Below are 21,384 nucleotides of genomic sequence, written 5' to 3'. Positions count from 1 at the left end.
CTTACAAATAGTAGGCATTTAATAAATGTATACAGACTTTAGTTGTATTGAATTAAGTTGTGATACTCCATCTCTTTTGCATGATCTCTCTATCCCAGATATATAACACTAAATACAGTGTCTTGTGGATAGAGGGTTCCCATAAAGAATTTATTGAGGAATTAATTGATTCTAACTTGGAAAAGGAGAATTTGATTTATTTTGTTTTTTTTCCCTTCCCTTTTAAAAAAGAAAAAAAGTCCATCATTGTGCACTTCCCAAATGGGAGCAATAGTTCTAGATTGAGCCAGAAACCATTTTCTTCTTTTTCCAAGCAGCAGAGATTTGTCTTTTCCAGAAAGAAATGCTACAGATCCTATCAGGGAGTCTCTCTAGCTCTGCATGCAGAAACTTGTCAAGACTGCAGATGGGCACCTGGAAGAAAGGCAGAAATAGCAAATCTCTTCCAGGAGGAGCCTGTCTCTCAGGCACAGATCCAAAAATGTGTTAAATATTGAGGGAATTTTAAAAAGGGAAAATTCTAACAACGACATTGGAAGAGGATAGATAGCAGGATAATTCTCATCTCATGCTGCTGTTTTGGCACCTCTGCACTAGAGTTATGAAGGAAGTTCTCTCAATCATTCAGTCATCAAGGACAGATGGCTAAATCAAGCTTTGGGGATTTCTTTACTTTGGAAAGAAAGTTGAGGATCAGCTCCTGGAACACTACACCACTGCCTGCTCAGTCCCTTGATGTGACTGTAAAAACTACCTTTGTGGTCACTCTATATCCATGATCTTAGGTGTCCAGTCATTGGCAAAAGCAACATTAACATGACCTATTGAAGGAAACCAGAAATGTATGTGCTTCCTTCATTTCATCTGAAGCAAGAACCAGCACTGATTGGCAGAACCAAAATGATAGATCAAAGTGATAATGGCCTGCCTGGGAGTATATTGGAGCCAGCTCTGCTTGCCAGAGTTAATTGTTAAATTCTTACTGTGAGCATTTATATCTCAGAAATGGGCAAATGCTATAAATCAAGGCTCACTTGTTTTATTGATTATGTAGATTTAAGAAAGAGATGGAGAAACTGTTAATAATGAAGATTAAAATATAAAATGTGTCAAAAAATCCTCATTTTTGGAGAGTAAGTTGTTAAATATTTACAAGTCTACCTCTCCTGAAAATAAATATTTAACTAGGATTTACTGTAGAAGAGGCATGGTGGTAAATACTGGGGAGACCAAAGAAAGGCAGAAAAAATGGTTTCTGTTCTCAAGGGATTATTAGGGAATAATTATAATAGGGAAAAACATACAAATAACCAAACACATATAAGATAGATAAAAGGGAAAGTAATCTAAGAAAGTAATCACTAATAGCAAGTGGGACTGGAAAATGACATTTTAACCGAGTCTTCAAGGAAGCCACTAGTCAAGAGGTGAGAAATAAAAGAGTTACAGAAAGAGGTAGGTAAGTAAGGGTAGAATAACCTGTTTTTTAAATATTTATAACACTTTTAAATTTAATTTTTTAACATTTTCTCCTTCATTTTATTCATAGGCAATCAACAAAAGATAATGAACAACACAATAAACCCATTTATGTTTATAGTATTTAACAATTTCTAAGGGTGTAAGTGCTCACTCTGAAAATTTAACAATTACTTCTCTAGGACTGATTCTAGGCACAGGGGACATACGATGAAACTGCATCGAATTAGGAGATGGAATTTTGTGGGTAAGGAACAGCAAATACAATTGAAGAATGAGAATACTACGTAGATTATGAAATCTAGAAAACATCTTAGAAGAATAAATCACATTATTATGGAGTCTTTACAGTCAGACAAGATCTCAGAGGTCATCCAGTCCAGTCCCTGTCCCAAACATGATTCCCATCTACAACAACTCCAGCAAGTGGCCATTCAGTTTGAACTAGTAGAAGTGATCTCTTCCATTAATCATAAAACATTTCTTCAAAGCCTGATATATGCTAGATATTGTGCTAGGTGGTAGAAATCCAAAAAGCAAAATAAAACAGCCTCAGATCTCAGAGAGAACATGTATATATACATACATATATGTATATATTACATGTATGTAATACATATGTATGCATATATGTATGACTTGGGATGAATTTTTTTTTGAAAATTTTATTTAATTAATAAATTTAGAACATTTTCCCTTGGTTACAAGAATCATATTCTTTCCCTCTCCTCCTCCCACCCCTTCCCTTAGTCAATGCTAAATTCCACTGGGTTTTACATGTGTCTTTGATCAAAACCTATTTCCATATTATTGAGGTTTGCATTAGGGTGATCATTTAGAGTCTATATCTCCAATTGACCCATGTGATCAAGCAGTTGTTTTTCTTCTGTGTTTCTACTCCCACAGTTGTTCCTCTGAATGTGGATAGCATTCTTTCTCATAAATTCCCCCAAAATCGTTCTGGATCACTTCATTGCCACTAATGGAGAAGTCCATTACATTTGACTATACCATAGTGTGAGTCTCTATATATAATGTTCTCCTGGTTCTGCTCCTTTCACTCTGCATCACATCCTGGAGGTCATTCTAGTTTACATAGAATTCCTCCAGTTCATTGTTTCTTTGAGCACAAGAATATTCACCAAGAAATACCACACTTTGTTCAGCCATTGCCTGATCAGAGGGCAACCCCTCATTTTCCAATTTTTTTTTTGCCACCACAAAGCACAGCTATAAATATTCTTGTACAAGTCTTTTTCCTTATTATCTCTTTGGGGTACAAATCCAGCAGTGCTATAGCTGTATTAAGACTGCTTTAGGGGAGAAAACTCCTTGCTAAACAATGAAAATACTTGGACCCATGCTTATAATAAGGCAAGGAGTTCTTTGAGCCATGCCTGTTTTTTAGAATTGATACAATGAGATGCTAGGTACCTAAAAGGGTCGGGCAGGTTTTCTCTTAATGAGATTAGTTGACTCAGCTGTGTTTTCATTGGTTCAGACTTACTGAGGAGATTAGTTGACACAGCAGCATTTTTTCTTGTTCAGACTTACTGAGGAGATTAGTGGATTTAGCAGGAATTCAGATGGGCAGTCCTTTGGAAAACGTCTACAGTGATTGATAGATGTAAGGACTTAGGGGAGATGACATAGGAGAAAAACCCCTATATAAGAAAAAGCAGAATCTCTTGAGAGAAAGAAATCCTTTTGGAGGATCTCTGATGAGGATCACTTGGGAAGAATCTCTTGAGAGAGGCTCTGGAGAAGGGAAGCTCTTGGAGGACAATCTCTAAGGAGGTCTCGCTGGAGCTCCTCTGAGGGGACTCTGTCCCTCTGGAGGCTCTGGAGAGAGGCCCTATGGAACAGTCTCTGGCTGGAAGGCTCTTTAAGGAGGACTCTGGCAGGAACTCTCTCTGGTGAAGTTAGCTGAGATGAAGCTGGCCTGGTGTCACTAGAATCCTTCCTTAGACAGACCTTGTAGTGAGTGTTAAAAGACTGACTGACTGATCTCTCTCTCTTAAGACTCAGGTCTAGGCCATGTTGTTTTAAGGCCCTTCATACTTATTTCCTTTTTCTCTCTTTCTCTCTTCTCTTTAATTCCACATTTGTATTAATTAAAATCTCTATAAAACCCAGTTGCCTTGGGTATTTGAATAATTGGGAATATTTCCCTGGCGGCCACCTTATATTTGATTTAAAAGCCAAGACATTGTAGTGAAACATATTTTCTGGGGTCAAATTTACTCACCCTCTCATATCTATCACAATTTATATCTTCCACCATTTTAACTCACTACAGTTTACAACATCATTCTTTTAACTATTACAGTTTAATGCCTTCAACCATTTTAAATCTAACACATGTTAGCCAATCTGCTAGGTGTGAGGTGGTACCTCAGAGTTGTTTTGATTTGCATTTCTCAGATTGTAAGAGATTTCTTTTTTTTTATTAATATATTTTATTTGATCATTTCCAAGCATTATTCGTTAAAGACATAGATCATTTTCTTTTCCTCCCCCTCACCCCCCATAGCCGACGCGTAAGTCCACTGGGCATTAGATGTTTTCTTGATTTGAACCCATTGCTTTGTTGATAGTATTTGCATTAGAGTGTTCATTTAGAGTCTCTCCTCTGTCATGTCCCCTCAACCTCTGTATTCAGGCAGTTGCTTTTCCTCGGTGTTTCCACTCCCATAGTTTATCCTTTGCTTATGAATGGTGTTTTTTTCTCCTGGATCCCTGCAAGTTGTTCAGGGACATTACACCGCCATTTATGGAGAAGTCCATTACATTCGATTATACCACAGTGTATTAGTCTCTGTGTACAATGTTCTCCTGGTTCTGCTCCTCTCACTCTACATCACTTCCTGGAGGTTGTTCCAGTCTCCATGGAACTCCTCCACTTTATTATTCCTTTTTGCACAATAGTATTCCATCACCAACATATACCACAGTTTGTTCAGCCATTCCCCAATTGATGGGCATCCCCTCGTTTTCCAGTTTTGGGCCACGACAAAGAGGGCAGCTATGAATATTTTTGTACAAGTCTTTGTGTCCATTACCTCTTTGGGGTACAGACCCAGCAGTGCTATGGCTGGGTCAAAGGGTAGATATTCTTTTGTCGCCCTTTGGGCATAGATCCAGATTGCCCTCCAGAATGGTTGGATCAGTTCACAGCTCCACCAGCAATGAATTAATGTCCCTACTTTGCCACAACCCCTCCAGCATTCATTACTTTCCTTTGCTGTTATGTTAGCCAATCTGCTAGGTGTCAGGTGATACCTCAGAGTTGTTTTGATTTGCATCTCTCTGATTTTAAGAGATTTAGAACACTTCTTCATGTGCTTGTTAATAGTTTTGATTTCTTTGGCTGTTAACTGCCTGTTCATGTCCCTTGCCCATTTGTCAATTGGAGAATGGCTTGATTTTTTGTACAATTGACTTAGCTCATTATAAATATGAGTAATTAAACCTTTGTCAGAGGTTTCTATGAAGATTTTTTCCCAATTTGTTGTTTCCCTTCTGATTTTAGTTACATTGGTTTTGTTTGTACAAAAGCTTTTTAGTTTGATGTAGTCAAAATTATTTATTTTACATTTTGTGATTCTTTCTATATCTTGCTTGGTTTTAAAGCCTTTCCCCTCCCAAAGGTCTGACATGTATACTATTCTGTGTTTACCCAATTTACTTATGGTTTCCTTCTTTATGTTTAAGTCACTCACCCATTTTGAATTTATCTTGGAGTAGGGTGTGAGGTGTTGATCTATTCCTAGTCTCTCCCACACTGTCTTCCAATTTTCCCAACAGTTTTTATCGAATAGTGGATTTTTGTCCCAAAGGCTGGGATCTTTGGGTTTATCGTATACTGTCTTGCTGAGGTCGCTTTCCCCCAGTCTATTCCACTGATCTTCCTGTCTGTTTCTTAGCCAGTACCAAATTGTTTTGATGACTGCTGCTTTGTAATATAGTTTTAGGTCAGGGACTGCAAGGCCCCATCATATGTGTTTTTTTTTTTTTCATTATTTCCCTGGATATCCTTGATCTTTTGTTCTTCCAAATGAACTTTGTTATGGTTTTTTCTAAATCAGTGAAGAAGTATTTTTGTAGTTCAATGGGTATGGCACTAAATAGATAAATAAGTTTGGGTAGGATGGTCATTTTTATTATATTGGCTCGTCCTATCCATGAGCAGTTAATGTTTTTCCATTTGTTCAAGTCTAGTTTTAGTTGTGTGGCAAATGTTTTGGAGTTGTGTTCATATAGTTCCTGTGTTTGTCTTGGGAGGTAGATTCCTAGGTATTTTATTTTGTTTAAGGTGATTTTGAATGGGATTTCTCTTTCTAGTTCTTGCTGCTGAGCTGTGTTGGAGATGTATGGAAATGCTGATGATTTATGTGGGTTTATTTTGTATCCTGCAACTTTGCTAAAGTTGTTGATTATTTCAATTAGCTTTTTGGTTGAATCTCTAGGATTCTTTAAGTAGACCATCATGTCATCCGCAAAGAGTGATAACTTGGTCTCCTCCTTGCCAATTTTGATGCCTTCAATTCCTTTATCTTCTCTAATTGCTACTGCTAGTGTTTCTAGTACAATGTCAAATAGTAGAGGTGATAATGGGAATCCTTGTTTCACTCCTGATCTTATTGGGAATGCATCTAGTTTATCCCCATTGCAGATGATATTAGCTGTTGGTTTTAGATATATACTGTTTATTATTTTTAGGAATGACCCTTCTATTCCTATGCTTTCTAGTGTTTTTAATAGGAATGGGTGTTGTATTTTATCAAAGGCTTTTTCTGCATCTATTGAGATAATCATGTGGTTCTTGCTAGTTTGCTTGTTGATGTGGTCAATTATGTGGATGGTTTTCCTAATGTTGAACCAGCCCTGCATCCCTGGTATGAATCCTACTTGATCATGGTGAATGATCCTTCTGATCACTTGCTGGAGTCTTTTTGCTAGTATCCTATTTAAGATTTTTGCATCTATATTCATTAGGGAGATTGGCCTATAGTTTTCTTTCTCTGTTTTTGACCTGCCTGGTTTTGGAATCAGTACCATGTTTGTGTTGTAAAAGGAGTTTGGTAGAACTCCCTCTTTGCTTATTATGTCAAATAGTTTGTATAGTATTGGGATTAACTGTTCTCTGAATGTTTGATAGAATTCACAGGTGAATCCATCAGGCCCTGGGGATTTTTTCTTAGGAAGTTCTTTGATGGCTTGTTGGATTTCAATTTCTGATATGGGATTATTTAAGAATTCTATTTCCTCTTCTGTTAGTCTAGGCAGTTTGTATTTTTGTATATATTCATCCATTTCTCCTAAATTGGTGTATTTATTGCCATATAATTGGGCAAAGTAATTTCTAATGATTGCCTTAATTTCCTCTTCATCGGAGGTGCTGTCCCCCTTTTCATCTTTAATGCTGTGAATTTGCTTTTGTTCCTTCCTTTTTTTAATTAGATTGAACAGTACTTTGTCTATTTTGTTTGTTTTTTCAAAGTACCAGCTTCTTGTCTTATTTATTAAATCAATAGTTCTATCACTTTCGATTTTATTAATTTCTCCCTTAATTTTTAGGATTTCTAATTTGGTTTTCTGCTGGGGGTTTTTAATTTGATCGCTTTCGAGTTTTTTCAATTGCATTTCCAATTGATTGATCTCTGCTCTCCCTTGTTTGTTAATATAAGCATTCAGGGATATGAATTTACCTCTGATTACCGCTTTGGCTGCATCCCAAAAGGTTTGAAAGGATGTTTCACCATTGTCATTTTCCTCGATGAAATTATTAATTGTTTCTATGATTTCTTCTTTAACTAAAGGGTTTTGGAGTATCATATTGCTTAATTTCCAATTGGTTTTAGATTTGGTTTTCCATGTACCATTACTAATCATTATTTTTATTGCCTTGTGATCTGAGAAGGCTGCATTCATTATTTCTGCTTTTTTGCATTTGTGTGCTATATTTCTGTGGCCTAATGTATGGTCAATTTTTGTGAATGTGCCATGTGGTGCTGAGAAGAAGGTGTATTCCTTTTTATCCCTATTTATTTTTCTCCATATGTCTATTAATTCTAATTTTTCTAAAATTTCATTCACTTCTTTTACCTCTTTCTTATTTATTTTTTGATTTGATTTATCTAAATTTGATAATGGTTGGTTTAAGTCTCCCACTAGTATGGTTTTATTGTCTATTTCTTCCTTCAATTCTCCTAGTTTCTCCATTAGCAATTTGGGTGCTATATTATTTGGTGCATACATGTTGATTAATGATATTTCCTCATTGTCTACAGTCCCTTTTAACAAAATATAATTACCTTCCCTATCCCTTTTGATCAGGTCTATTTTTGCATTGGCTTTATCAGATATCATGATTACCACTCCTGCCTTCTTTCTATCAGTTGAGGCCCAGAAGGTCTTACTCCATCCTTTAATTCTGACCTTGTGGGTGTCAACCCGCCTCATGTGTGTTTCTTGAAGACAACATATGGTAGGGTTTTGGATTCTAATCCATTCTGCTATTCGTCTACGTTTTATGGGTGAGTTCATCCCATTCACATTCAAAGTTATGATTGTCATTTTTGGACTCCCTGGCATTTTGATAGCCTTCCTTAATTCTAACCTTTTCTTCTTCGGCTCTACCTTTTAGTCCAGTGATTTACTTTGAATCAGTCCCCCTTGTCCCCTCCCATGATGTTTCCCTTTTTAGTCCCTCCCTTTTTGTTCCGTCCCCCTCCCCCCTCTCTTTCCCTCCCTTTATGTTCTCCCTCTCCCCCTCCACTCCCTTGGTTTTCCCTTCTCCCTACCCTTGTTGGGTAAGATAGAATTCAAGATCCCAATGGATCTGGATGTTTTTCCCTCTCAGAGTTGATTTCCCTGAGATTGAGGTTTAAGTAACCCCCCCTCTCTTCCTCTCCTTCTTATAGGAGTTTTCTTCCCCTCCCCTTCCCATGTGAATCTTTGTGTGAGAATGATTATTCTATTTGGTCTTTCTTTACCCCCTATTTATACATTACATTTTCCCCACATATTAGTATACATAGATTGATATAAATGTAGTCCTTATAGAAGAGAGTTTGAGTAAAAGAAGAAGATAACATTTTCCCCTTTCCTTAATATTTACCTTTTCAGGTATTCCTTGCTCTTTGAATTTTGGTATCAAACTTTCCACAGAGCTCTGGTCTTTTCTTTGCAAAAAGTTGGAAGTCTTCTATTTTGTTGAATGCCCATACTTTCCCTTGGAAGTATATAGTCAGTTTTGCTGGGTAGCTGATTCTTGGTTGGAGACCCAGCTCTCTTGCCTTTCTGAAGATCATGTTCCATGCCTTACGATCATTCAGAGTAGAACTTGCAAGGTCTTGTGTGACCCTGATTGGCATTCCTTTATATCTAAATTGTCTTTTTCTGGCTTCCTGTAGGATTTTTTCTTTTGTTTGATAGCTTAGGAATTTGGCAATTACATTCCTGGGAGTTGTCTTTTGGGGGTTTAGTGTAGAAGGTATTCTGTGAGCTCTGTCAGTGGCTGTATTGCCCCCTTGTTCTAGAATCTCTGGGCAATTTTCTTTGATTATATCTTGTATCACCATGTCCAGTTTGGTGTTTATTTCTGGCTTTTCTGGGAGTCCAATTATTCTTAAATTATCTCTTCTCCCTCTATTTTCCAGATCTGTCATCTTGTCGGTGAGATATTTTATGTTCTCTTCTAATTTCTTGGTGTTTTGGCTTTGCTTTATTAGTTCTTGCTTTAAAGCCTGGTTTTCTTTTACAGTTTGGTCAAACTGGTTTTGTAGAGGCGTGAATTTCTTTTGCATTATTTTCCACTTTTCCTCCCAGAAGGCTTCCATCTTTTGGTCATTTCTGATTCAAATTCTTCATGGGTTTGTGGAGAGTTTCCATTTCCTTTGGAAGATTTTGGAGCATTTTCTTGTATATCTTCTTCTATCTGCTCTGTTATTTTGTATTTTGGCTCCATAGAATGTGTCCAAAGTTGCCCCTTTCTTCTTATTTTTCTTGGTATTTTGGGGCTTCTGTGCTTCTGTGGAGTTTGCCATCTCTGAATGTGGAGGATTAGCTTTTCTTATCTCTGTCTGGTGTTCAGAGTCTTTAGTCCTGGGCAGATTGTCGGTTCTATGAGCTTTCCCTGGGTTAAACTGAATATGCCTCACTGGAACTGGAATGGAAGGGTCGGACCACGAGGCCACACTCTCCCCCCGGCTCTCTGGGTCGGGTTGCTTTCCGGAAGTTGCCTTCAGAATCGCTGGCCGTGAGGCTGTTTCGTCGGCCTGCGGGGGGGATGGGCTGCAGCTTCCCCAGGCTCCGAGGGCAGGGACTTTCACTGAGACTTGGATAGCAGGATCCAGCCCATGAGGCTGTCTTGCCCGCCCTGAGGGTTGCTGTTGTTTCGACCCTGCTCTCTTCTGGGGGAGCAGTGACTTTCACTGGGACTCGGATAGAAGGCCCTAAGGGTTGTTGTTCCGAGGACCCTGCTCTCTGAGCCAGGCGGGGCTGCGGCTTCCAGGAGCCTTGGATTCTTTGCTCCTACCCCTTAGGTCCAAGTGATCTCAGGTTCTGGCTTTTGAGGGTGGCCGTACCTTTTGATCCGGGTCCAGGTCCAGGAGGAGGGTTCCCAGGGTCTGTGCTGTTGATTGTTTTGAATTTCGGTGCCTTAGGAGCTTATAGTTTGAGATCGGTCGGGAAGGGTTTTCCGGAGATCTAAACTTTAGCTTTCTCTAAGCCGCCATCTTAACCGGAAGTCTGTAAGAGATTTCTAACACTTTTTCATGTGCTTATTAATAGTTTTGATTTCTTTATCTGAAAATTGCCTATTCATGTCCCTTGCCCATTAATCAATTGGGGAATACTTTGCTTTGTTATACAATTGATTTAGCTCTTTATAAATTGGAGTAATTAGACCTTTGTCAGAGGTTTTTGTTATGAAGATTTTTTCCCAATTTGTTGCTTTCCTTCTAATTTTGTTTACATTGGTTTTGTTTGTACAAAACCATTTTAATTTAATCGAATCAAAATTATTTATTTTACATTTTAAAAAAAATTTCTAACTCTTGATTGTTCTTAAAATATTTCCTTTCCCAAATATCTGACACATATACTATTTTGTGTTCACCTACTTTATTTATAGTTTTCTTCTTCATATTCAAGTCATTCACCCATTCTGAATCTTAGTATAAAGTGTGAGATGTTGATCCAAACCCAGTCTTTCCCATACTGTCTTCCAATTTTTGCAGCAGATTATATCAAATAATGGATTTTTGTCCCAGAATCTGGGATCTTTGGGTTTATCATAAACTGTCTTGCTGAGGTCACTTACCCCAAATCTATTCCACTGATTGTCCCTTCTGTCTCTTAGCCATTACCATATTATTTTGATGACCACTGCTTCATAGTATAGTTTGATATCTGGTACTACTAGACCACTTTCCTTACCATTTTTTTTCATGATTTCCCTGGATATCCTTGATTGTTTGTTCTTCCAAATAAACTTTGTTATGGTTTTCCCTAATTCAGTAAAAAAAAGTTTTTTGGTAGTTCAATGGGTATGGCACTAAATAAGTAAATAAGTTTGGGTAGGATTCTCATTTTTATTATGTTAACTCATCCTACCCATGAGCAATTATTGTTTTTCCAATAATTTAGATCTTATTTTAATTGTGTGGAAAGTGTTTTGTAGTTGTGTTCATATAGTTCCTGTGTGGGAGGTCTCCCTTTTTGTCTTGGATACTGTTACTTTGGTTTTCTTCTTTCCTCTTTTTAATTAGATTGACCAGTACTTTGCCTAAATAAACATTAGTAATTAATTAATCAGCAAGAACTTATTAAATAATGACTATGTGTCAGGAATTGTTCTAGGACCTAGAGATAACAAAAATTATTTTAAAAAAATGTATCTCTGCCATCAAGAAGCATATTCTTACAGGGACCAAATAAAACAGACATAGCTCTTAATGTCCCAGAGGAACAAAAAGACACAAAAATAAACATAAAGCATAATAGAATCAGATAATCACAAAATTTGTGAGTTGAAAGGAATTTCATCAGCCATCTTCTTCAAATAATGCATGAAAAGAATTCCCACTATGATCTACATAACAAACAGTCATCCAGTCCCTAGTTCCTGAATATTTCTAATGGAAGGGAGCCCATTATCCTCTTTAGAAAATCAATTGGACTTTCATATAGCTTGAATTTTTAGGAAGTTTTTTTTTTCCCCTATATGTCAGGTCTACAAACTTATCTCTTAGAATCAACCCATTGCTCTTGATTCTAAACCATCAATACCTAGTTACTGAGTCCAGCCACCTGACCAATTCTGAATCTCTCCTATTTGTGTCTTCATCCATTACTACACATCTCTCTAACTTTCACACATAAATAGCATGGGGTACTTTAAAAATTTGAGAAATTATAGATAAACTATATCTACAGCAGCATTTGTCTCATCTAATAATTTAGAAATATTGCCCATAACAAAGGGTAGTTAAATTAATCTGATATGACCTATTATTTTTGAAGTCATGTTAGATTTTTGTAATCACCACATCCTTTTCTAGTTGTTCATCTATTTGAATAAATATCTTCTCTTTAATAAATACGTCCTAAAATTTCTCAGGAATAGAAGTCACACTTACATATGCTAAGCATTTTAGAAGATTACAATCCAAAGTATTATTTGAGGTCTAAGGGAAAAGACGACTACTAAACAAAAAAAAAAGATGTCACTGAACAAAACCTTCTAAGAAGACTTTACAGAAGAGGAAGAATTTGAGATAAAAAGAAAAGCTTGAAATATATCAGGAAAAGAGGGTAAGGGAAGGCATTTCAGATAGACACCACTCTTTTCAATCCCTGTGGTCATCATATAGTGAATTCAAATTAATTAACACTTATTAAGCACTGATATTATATAAGTACCTGTGTGAACAGTGCTAGTAACACAAAAGTAAATGCATCACAGATCCTCATTTCAAGGCCAAATGTATTGGGTCTAATATAGGGAAAGACATAAACATTTGTATAAAAATAAACTTGAAAGCACTATACAAGTATGAGCAATTATTGCTGTGATTATATGTAAATTTACATAAAAAATGCTACCTCTGCTGATGACTTCAACTCCTGGCGTATAGCCTTCCCACATCCTGTCCTCCAACAACATCCCCTGTGATTTCCATATATTAACATTAATGATCCATTCAACATACTAGGCTCAAGTGGAGTTTCTCAAATCTAGTGACTTTTATCTCAGCTTCTGCTACCCACCAGAATGCCATACATGATAGGTGGCTATGAGAAAGTAATATAAAAGTAATTTAATCTCTCTCTCTCTCTCAGTTTCCTTATCTAGAAAATGAGTATAATAGCATGGGTATCTATATCACAGCATTGTTCTGAGATTCAAGTGATATCAATGCCAAGTATCTGCTAAACCTTTATTGCACTATGTAAATGTCAACATTGCTATAACCCTCAGTCCCTATTTAGATACTGTTACTGAGGTGAGACCCAACATCCTCCCTAAGTAGTCCATTCACTTTGAGATAGCTTAAATTAGGAAGATATTTCATCAAGGCCAAATGTGTTGGGTTTTTTTTTTTGTCATTTCTGCTCAGTGCTTCTAGATGCCTCCTAGGGCTAAGAAGAATATTCTTGTCTCTTTTTCATAAGACAGTCTTTTATGTACCTAATGACAGTTATTCCTCATCTCCTGGCCTCTTTTTCCTCCAGGTCAAACATCCTCAGTTCTTTCCACAGATCTGCACCTGTCATGAATTGGATTCCTTAATCTATAAAATAGGGGGTACAATTGTAACACATCCTATTCTCTCACAACGTTGCCATTCTGATAAAATTAGATAAGCAAAATAAAAAAAATTTGAGAAAAATGTCTGGAAAAGTTAAATTCCTTCAGAGGATTGTCAGCAGAAGTCATTAATTTGCTTCTTTATCAGTTTCCTTATATGAAGAATGAGAGATTTGAAATAGATGGCCTCTGAGGTCGCATCCAGCTCCAGATCAATGATCCAATCTGATTATATAGAAAAAATAACAATAGCCATTGTTTAAGGTTTGAAGTCCTATTTTCACTTTATATGTAGGTCATCAATAAAGGCAGCTAGATGGCTGAAGTGGATATTATTGGACCAAGCTTAAGGAAAAAACTAACTTTATATCTGGCCTCAGACAATTACTAGCTGTGTGACCTTACTCAAGTCACTTAATCCTTTTTGCCTCAGTTTCTCATCTGTAAAATTAACTAGAGAAGGAAATTGGCAAACTACTCTAATATCTTTCCAAGAAAGCTCCAAATAGGGTCATAGTCAGGCATGACTAAAACAATTTAAAAACAATAACAAAAGAAAATAATCCCTTCAATCTGTATGTGCTTTTATAATTTACAAGTGATTTAATATCCATTACCATATTTGATCTTCACATGAACATTCTGAGATAGGATGGAGGGGCATTATTTATCTCATTTTCCAGAGGAAGAAATTACATTTTGGAAAAATAATGTGACCTGCTCAAGGACACAATGTTAAAAAGCAGAAGGCTAAGACTTGAACCTAGCCTGAGACTAATGTTCTTACCAACATAAAGAAAAAGAGTAAGATGATATAATTTCTAATATATCTTAGAGAATTTAGTTTGAAATTGATTTGTATTTTCTCATTTTATAGACAAAGACCAGAAAAACAGCTTAAATAATATAAACTTTTACCCAAGCTCCTTGTTTCCTCAAGTATTCTGTTCTAAGTCCAGTGTATTTTCTACCACACTACTCTGCCTCTCACTGCCTGAGTCCCTTGGGTAAAAACCACCTCTTTCATTTGCTTTGGTCACCCCTTAAGGTCCTTGGGACCAGTGTGGTCCAATTGAGAGTGTATTGGAGAGAAATCAGAGCACCCACCACTTACTGATATTCTCTTTTCAGTAAAATGAGAAATCTGAAGATGTTCACTAAGCTCCCTTCCAAATTTAACATTCTATATTTTACATCCTAAAATTATAAATTGTAAGATTCTTCCAACTCTAACACTATATTCTGTATCCTAACATTCTAAACTCTAAGATTCTTCTAACTCTAACATTTTTATTCTAAGGTCCTTTCCACGCTAATATATTATTCTCTTAACTGCAACATTATAAATTCAAGTGTCTTTCCTTCTTTATCATTTTATATGCTACATCCTAACTTGCTATATCCGAGAGTTCTTCTAGCTCTCACATTCCATATTCTACTTTAAATTCTAAGACTATTAGGTTTCTATATCCTACATCATAAAATTCTTTATTTTAAAGTCTTTTCCATTCTAATAATTCATAAAGTACGTTCTAAAAGTCTATATTTAGATCCTCCCAGCTCTAACTTGTTATGTACCATTCTGTTAATCAATAATAACAGTCAAATATTTAGTAATCAAATTACTATTCCTAGCATACATTCAAATTCAACAGGGTTGATGCCCCTTATCTATCAAAAGTCAATCTCCACCTGAATCAACAGACACCAGTAACAGGTCACCTACTAGCCATTTGCTTAAGTTAAATTGGATCTTTTCTTAATTTCCCCCAAAACTAGAACAACCAAAAAGGTAATAAAAATTAAAAAAAAAAAACTAAAGAAATCAGGGTAATAAAAATGTCTTAAGGATAGGGAAAGAAACAAAGACAATAACTCATGATCAATAGAAAATTCAACATTTATTTCAAGAAGAGACAATTGGAAAGCATTTGAGGAGGGTGTGTGAGAGGGGAGCCTATATTAAGGAGAGTTTGACTTCTGGGAAAGGAATCACTTTGAACTGTTCTAATCTTGAGCATCAAAAGCTGGCAGCCTGAAACCATTTGAAAAGCCTGCCACCATGAGGCAGATCAAGAATCTAAACTGGTAAAATTCCAATATTTGGGCCAATGCTCCTATTCTTGGGTTTGGCCACGTCCTCAAAGATGCCACAGATATAAGAGTAGACACCACCCAGAAACAAAAGCTAGAATGGATTGCCAGATTTAGTCACTCATAAGGAGTGCAAAGTGCCCCAGAGGAAGTATCAGGGGCAAAAAGTCAAGAGGCTGGAATCTGGTCCTAGCTCTAGCAAGTTATTTTGACATGTTAAGCTTCAGTTCCATAATCTTTAAAATAAAAGTACTAGATTAGAAGATCTCAAAGATATTTGTGCCCTCTGATTAGTCTGTGTTCCAACATTATAAATTGTACAGTTCCTTCCAACTCCAATAGGTTATGTTCAAGAATTTTATCCCATAAGATAAGAATCCTTATCTGGTTCTAAATTATCTATGTTCTAACATTCTACAGTTTAGATACCTTTTAACACTGATAGTCTTCTCAGCTATCTTTCAGTTCTAACACTCTGTTTTATGTCCTAAGGTTCTCTACATTCATTCTACATGGTTTGAAATAAGGTAATGTTACAAGTAACAGTCTAGCAAATATTCGAACTTTCCAGAATTCTCTGTGTCAGAAACTTTTTGGTTCCTGGTATTTGAAATAAAACTTTACATCAGGGAGATGTGATGACAGAATGAAGGGCCTACTCGAAGAGCAAGGTGTAGGGGACATTGTTCTAGGAGATATTGATAGGGGAATGAAACTCCAAAATGAAGATAGAAGTCATGCTGATAAACAAAATAACTTCATTCCAAAGGACTGCCTGTTAAGCCAGTTGAGTGTATTATCCCTAAACTATCTGCTACAGGAGGAAGAAAGCCTTTAGTGTTTCACAGCTGGGAAAAATGTGAGTTGAGTTTTGCATCTCAACAGACCTTGCAGTAAGGCAGATAAAGAAAAAATATTTATCTTCTCTAAATGTAAAGATAGTGTGGCATAGTGGAAAGGGCCTTAGAATGGTTACTAGAAAACCTGGTTCCAATCCTGACTCTGTCTCTAGACTCACATGAGCTTCTACTCAAATCTTTTAAACAAATAGGACCTCAGTTTCCCTGTCTATAAAATGATGGGATTGTATAAGATGCTTTCTAGTGTTCCCTTTCAGCTCTGAAATTCTAGGATTCTATTATGTCCAAGTGTCTTGAGCCTTTCTAAATCAATCAAGGGTTTAGACCCAAAGATTTAGACCAAGAATACAAATCCAAATTGATGAAATAACCTACCAGTAAATCCTAATCTGAAAAAAAAATTATAATGTAACTAGTATATATATATATATATATATATAAAGTAACATCTAGTAACCATAGTGGAAAGATCTCTGAACTTGATATCAGAAAAGTTCCATTCCAGCCTCTAACACTTATGGCTTATGGGACTGGGTAAGTCACAAAACTCTCTAAATCTCTGTTTCTAAAACTATGAAATACTAATGATAACAGTTTCCCTTGTTGTGATAATCGAATGTACTTAGGTATAGAAAAGTGCTTTATAAATAGAAAAGTGATATATAAATATAAGTGGCTATATTGTTATTGAAGAGAGAGAAAAAAATACTCAGATACTGTTCCAAAGAACTTCGGTGATCTCAGACATCAACTTTAAAAGTGGCAACCCCCAAAATATGCACTGACATTTGAAAAGCTGCTGTCCAAGCTCCAGAGATAGCTCATTTTCCAAGTAACTGCCAGTTTCCATCTCAGACTATAGAGACTCAGAAAGCAGCTAGAATCCAACAGGTGCATTAATATTAGCAAGAACCATCCTAATACTAAAGTCCTAGTGGTAAGCCTTTCTTTGATTCTGGACTCTCTTATGCCAAACTAACAGAGTACAAATTTCTTGAAGTCCTCTGAAGGCAGAAAACTTTTTGGCATATTCCCAGTGGTGGACTGCATCTGCCCAAAGAGGACCAGTCTAGCTATGTGAGTCTTATCAAAGGGAGGTCAATAGGGCATGCCATTTTTTTAGCTATGATTGCATAAAATAGGGAAGCTCTGTTGTAACTTGCTTGATGGAAGGGAATATACACAAAGAGGAAAATCACAGGTCAATAAACCAGCATTTATAAAGATTTATATATGCAAAGGAGTGGGAATTTTTTTGTGGCTTGGAGTATAGGAGGAGAGCTTGGTCCTATGATTTCAGGTGGATAGGGACCTCCTAGAGTAGAAACTCACCTACCCATGCAGAACAACACCTATTTTTCAACTTCTGTCTTAGAGCTGCCTGGGGAATTGAAAGATTAAGAGATTTGCCCCAAGTGGGAGATTTTGTGTCAAAAGCCACAACTAAACTCAGGTCCTCCTCACTCAGATAATTTCTCTATGCACCAAGCCAAGAGGCTGTAAATAAAAATGTAACAGTCCCAGACCTTTTGAAGTATGGGAGTAATTAAGGATGAGGAAGAAAGAGAAGAAAACAGCTGGCATTTGAAGCCCCGGACAATTACCAAGCATTTTACAGCCATCCTCTCATTTTACAACGCATCAAATCACTATAACCAACATTTTACAGGAAAGTCAAATACAAATCACAGAATCACATTTTTTACTGGTTGTGACTAGCTTCATCTCTAGTCCGGGGACAGGTAACTTTGTGATATCTCGGGCCCCTATTCTTTTGAGATAGCTAAGTAGAGTATGTTTGGACTGCTAATCAAATCCCCTGTTCCTACCCCTAGACTCCCACTCCGCCCCCCCGGAAAAACTACACTAAAACTCCCCAAAGCATCCGCACCACGGTCTGCCTAGGAGATAAAGTCCCCCAACAAATGAGCTGATGTGACTTTCAGCAGCTTGACAGACTTGGAAGCAGCCCTCTTACCTGGCGGGGGACAGGCGCAGACAGCTGCCCAGCATCCTTCTCGGGACCACAGGGAGTGAGGCAGGGGCTCTAAGAGCCCCAGAGAATCCCCACCTCCCGCCTTGGGGCTCACCTGCTCTGGAAACCCAGGAGCAAACCCAGCAGCACCTGGAAGCCCCCAGCCCAGGTGTCCAGAGAGTAAGCTGGAATCTTTACAAAGACAAAACAACAAAAGGGGGCGTGGATGGATGGAGTTTCAAAGTTGGGAGGGGGGTTGAAAGGAAAAAAAAAGTAAGAGGGAGGAAGAGAGAGAGAAAGGGAGAAGTCACTATAATCAGCGGGGGAAACCCTGCTCGCCCCGGGACAATGCAGCCTTAAGTAAGACTTACAGAGGGGGCGAACTGGAGGAACGGGACTCAAAGTGTGGGGAAAGTGGTGGGGAGAAGGGAGGGGAAAGAGCCAAGAGAGGGAGGGATGGGCGGGTTTAAAAGGAGGAAGGGGAGGAGGAGGAGGGGTTTGAGGAAGGACTCTAGGGAAAGGTCTACCGGGGAGCAAATCAGAGAGTGGGGATGGGAAAGGGGGAGGCGGGAAGGAGCCTCAAAGGAGGGAAGACAGGATGGGGAAGGGGAAGGATGGGGGAGAGAATAGGGAGCTGAGAGGAGGAGGGAGGGCGGGAGGAAGGAAAAAAGGAGGGAGGGCCTAAGGAGATGAAAGGCGAGGGCAGGGGTTGGGGGCTTCAGGAGGGTGCAGGGCACTCTTGAGGGAGGTGGGCAGGGGGTTGGAGAGAAAGAGAGAGGGAGGCTACAGGGATTAAGTTTCAGTGAGTAATGAAGCAGAGTTGAGGAGAGAAGAAAAGAGGAGAGCTGACAGCCTTCTGTCCAATTATAGACCAACTTTGCGGGGTATTTCGGTCCCTTTTACTGTCCATTCTGAAATAACTCACCGCGGGGGGAGGGGAAAGGAGACGGGAGAAGGACGAGAAGAAATGAAGGATTTGAGGAGTGGGGAGGTCAGGAGGGCAAAGGAAACTTTATTCTTTGTTCCAGGCTGTAAATACAAGCCAGAAGTCCTCCCACAGCCCGCATCTGTCCTAAACGAGTGAAGGGTCTCAGAGGGGAAAACACCCCTGGAGCATGAGAGAGAACAGGTGGCCCCTATGGAGCCTGTTCCCTTTTTTGCTCCCTGACCACTGTTTCTAAAAAAGTTCCAGTGTAGAGTATTTTGGGCTAGATGGGAGCAGGGCAGGGCTTGCTATGGAAGTCTCCCCGTCCCCCTGTCTCCAACTATGCCTAGCCACAGACTCTTCAGTTCTAGGATTTCTTCTTGCCACTGTACCCAAGAGCAGTGACCCATGAAATAAATCTACAGCAAGGGACTCCTTTTGGGGGAGAATGGAACCGCTGGGTTCCTTCTGTCCAGGGACAGTGATGTGGCACTCCTGAGCTCAAGGTTTGGGAGGGCTCTTGAGAAGTACCACTCTGGCTTTAACCCTTACCTGAGGCAAGAATCTACTCTTGAGCTTTTGAGTTTTATTTGTATTTGATTTAGAAATTAGATATTATTGTATTTGTTTTTATTAACAATCATGGTATTAGATATTATTGTAGTTTTATTAGAAAAGCTGTTGTATTTCATTCATACATCTTGTTTCCAATGTACAACATTTCACCCTCTCCTATATATACTTTGGCACAAGAAGGTGCCCCTTATTCACCCGATTTGTAACTTCCTTTAACCCTATGTGACCCCTGTAACCCCTACCAAATTATTGTATTATATAAACATATCATATTGTAATGTATTATATAAGTATGTATTATATTATATCATATATAATAAATATATATTGTATTATCATATATGTGTGTGTGTGTGTGTGTGTGTATAAAACTCTTACCTTCCATCTTAGAATCAATACTTGTATTGGCTTCAAGGCAGATGAGTGTAAAGGGCTAGGCAATGGGCGTTATGTGTGTTGTCCAGGATCATAAATATAGTACATGTCTAAGGTTATTTTTGAACCTAGGATCTCTTGTCTTTAGGCCTGACTCTCAATCCACTAAACCACCTAATTTCCCCCTATGTTTTATATATTTTATATTTTATCCTATTTTACTATTACAATGTAAGCCAATAGTAGAGAGTTTCATTTTTAATCTATCTGGAATATCTATCTGGAAATGATAGGTGCTTAATAAATGTATATTAAATGAATCAGTGAGAAGTATTAAAAAAAGATAATGAAAATTAGGAGAATTCATGTCATGGCTCTTAAATCAGCTCTATGACCATAGACATGTCTGTTCTGTTTCTCCATCTGTAAAATGATGGGTTGGGGGCAGCTATGTGGAACAATGGATAAAGTACTGGGTTTAGTCTGGAAGATTTATCTTTCTTAGTTCATATCAACCTCAGACACTTACTAGCAGTGTGACCCTGGGTATGTCACTTAACTTTATTTGTCTCAGTTCTTCATCTGTCAAATAATCAGGAGAAGGAAACAACAAACTATTTCAGTATCTCTGTCAAAAAACAACAACTCCAAATGGGGTCATGAAGAATTGGACATAACTGAAATGATTGAACAATAAACAACTAAAAATGAGATACTGGGCAGGATAATATCTAAAGTCACTTGCACCTCTATTATTCCAAGCATAATAGTGAAATGATTACTTTACCAAGCAACTACTTCTCTGTGGTTGTTATTCTCATTTGTTAGATGTGGGAACTGAACAAATTAAATAAGAATATATCTATAGTGGCTATTTCCCCTTTAATAAAATACAAATTCTTCACATTGGCATTTAAAGTTCTTCATGATCTGGCACTTTCTTAGTCTTCCAAATTTATCTGAAATCCTTCATCCAACCTTTTAATCGTTTCCTAAATTCTCTATTTCTTTTTCATAGATTTCAACCCCTCATGTTTGGTATGCATTTTTTTTTTGCTTTGTTTTGTTTTGAATCTTCTACCTCTAAGGACTATTAGCTTCTTCCAAGGGTCAACTAAGGTGCCACCTCCTAGAAATTTTTCCTGATTACTCATTATCTGTTATTAGTGTTTTTCCCTCTCATATGATAGCATATTGTATGATTATGTTGCAGATCATGACAATACAATGTCAGCCTTTCCCATAAGGTGTTGGAGAAAAAAGGGCACCTATTTCCTATCAC

At 37.6% G+C, this 21,384-nt stretch overlaps 1 protein-coding gene across 1 annotated transcript in view; it reads right to left on the bottom strand.

Moving 5' to 3' along the window:
* Positions 1-18,666, bottom strand: part of COL22A1 (collagen type XXII alpha 1 chain) — a 564,322-nt gene extending 545,656 nt beyond the window's left edge. The window contains exon 1 of the mRNA XM_056823025.1: positions 18,230-18,666. The gene's annotated coding sequence lies outside the window, so the exon portion shown is untranslated. The remainder of the gene's footprint in view (positions 1-18,229) is intronic.
* Positions 18,667-21,384: the final 2,718 nt, after the last annotated feature.

The sequence above is a fragment of the Monodelphis domestica genome, chromosome 3 (assembly GCF_027887165.1).
Source record: "Monodelphis domestica isolate mMonDom1 chromosome 3, mMonDom1.pri, whole genome shotgun sequence".
NCBI classification, from domain to species: domain Eukaryota; kingdom Metazoa; phylum Chordata; class Mammalia; order Didelphimorphia; family Didelphidae; genus Monodelphis; species Monodelphis domestica.
The sequence above is the reverse complement of the archived record's forward strand: the minus strand, read 5'-3'. Positions and strand labels throughout refer to the sequence as shown.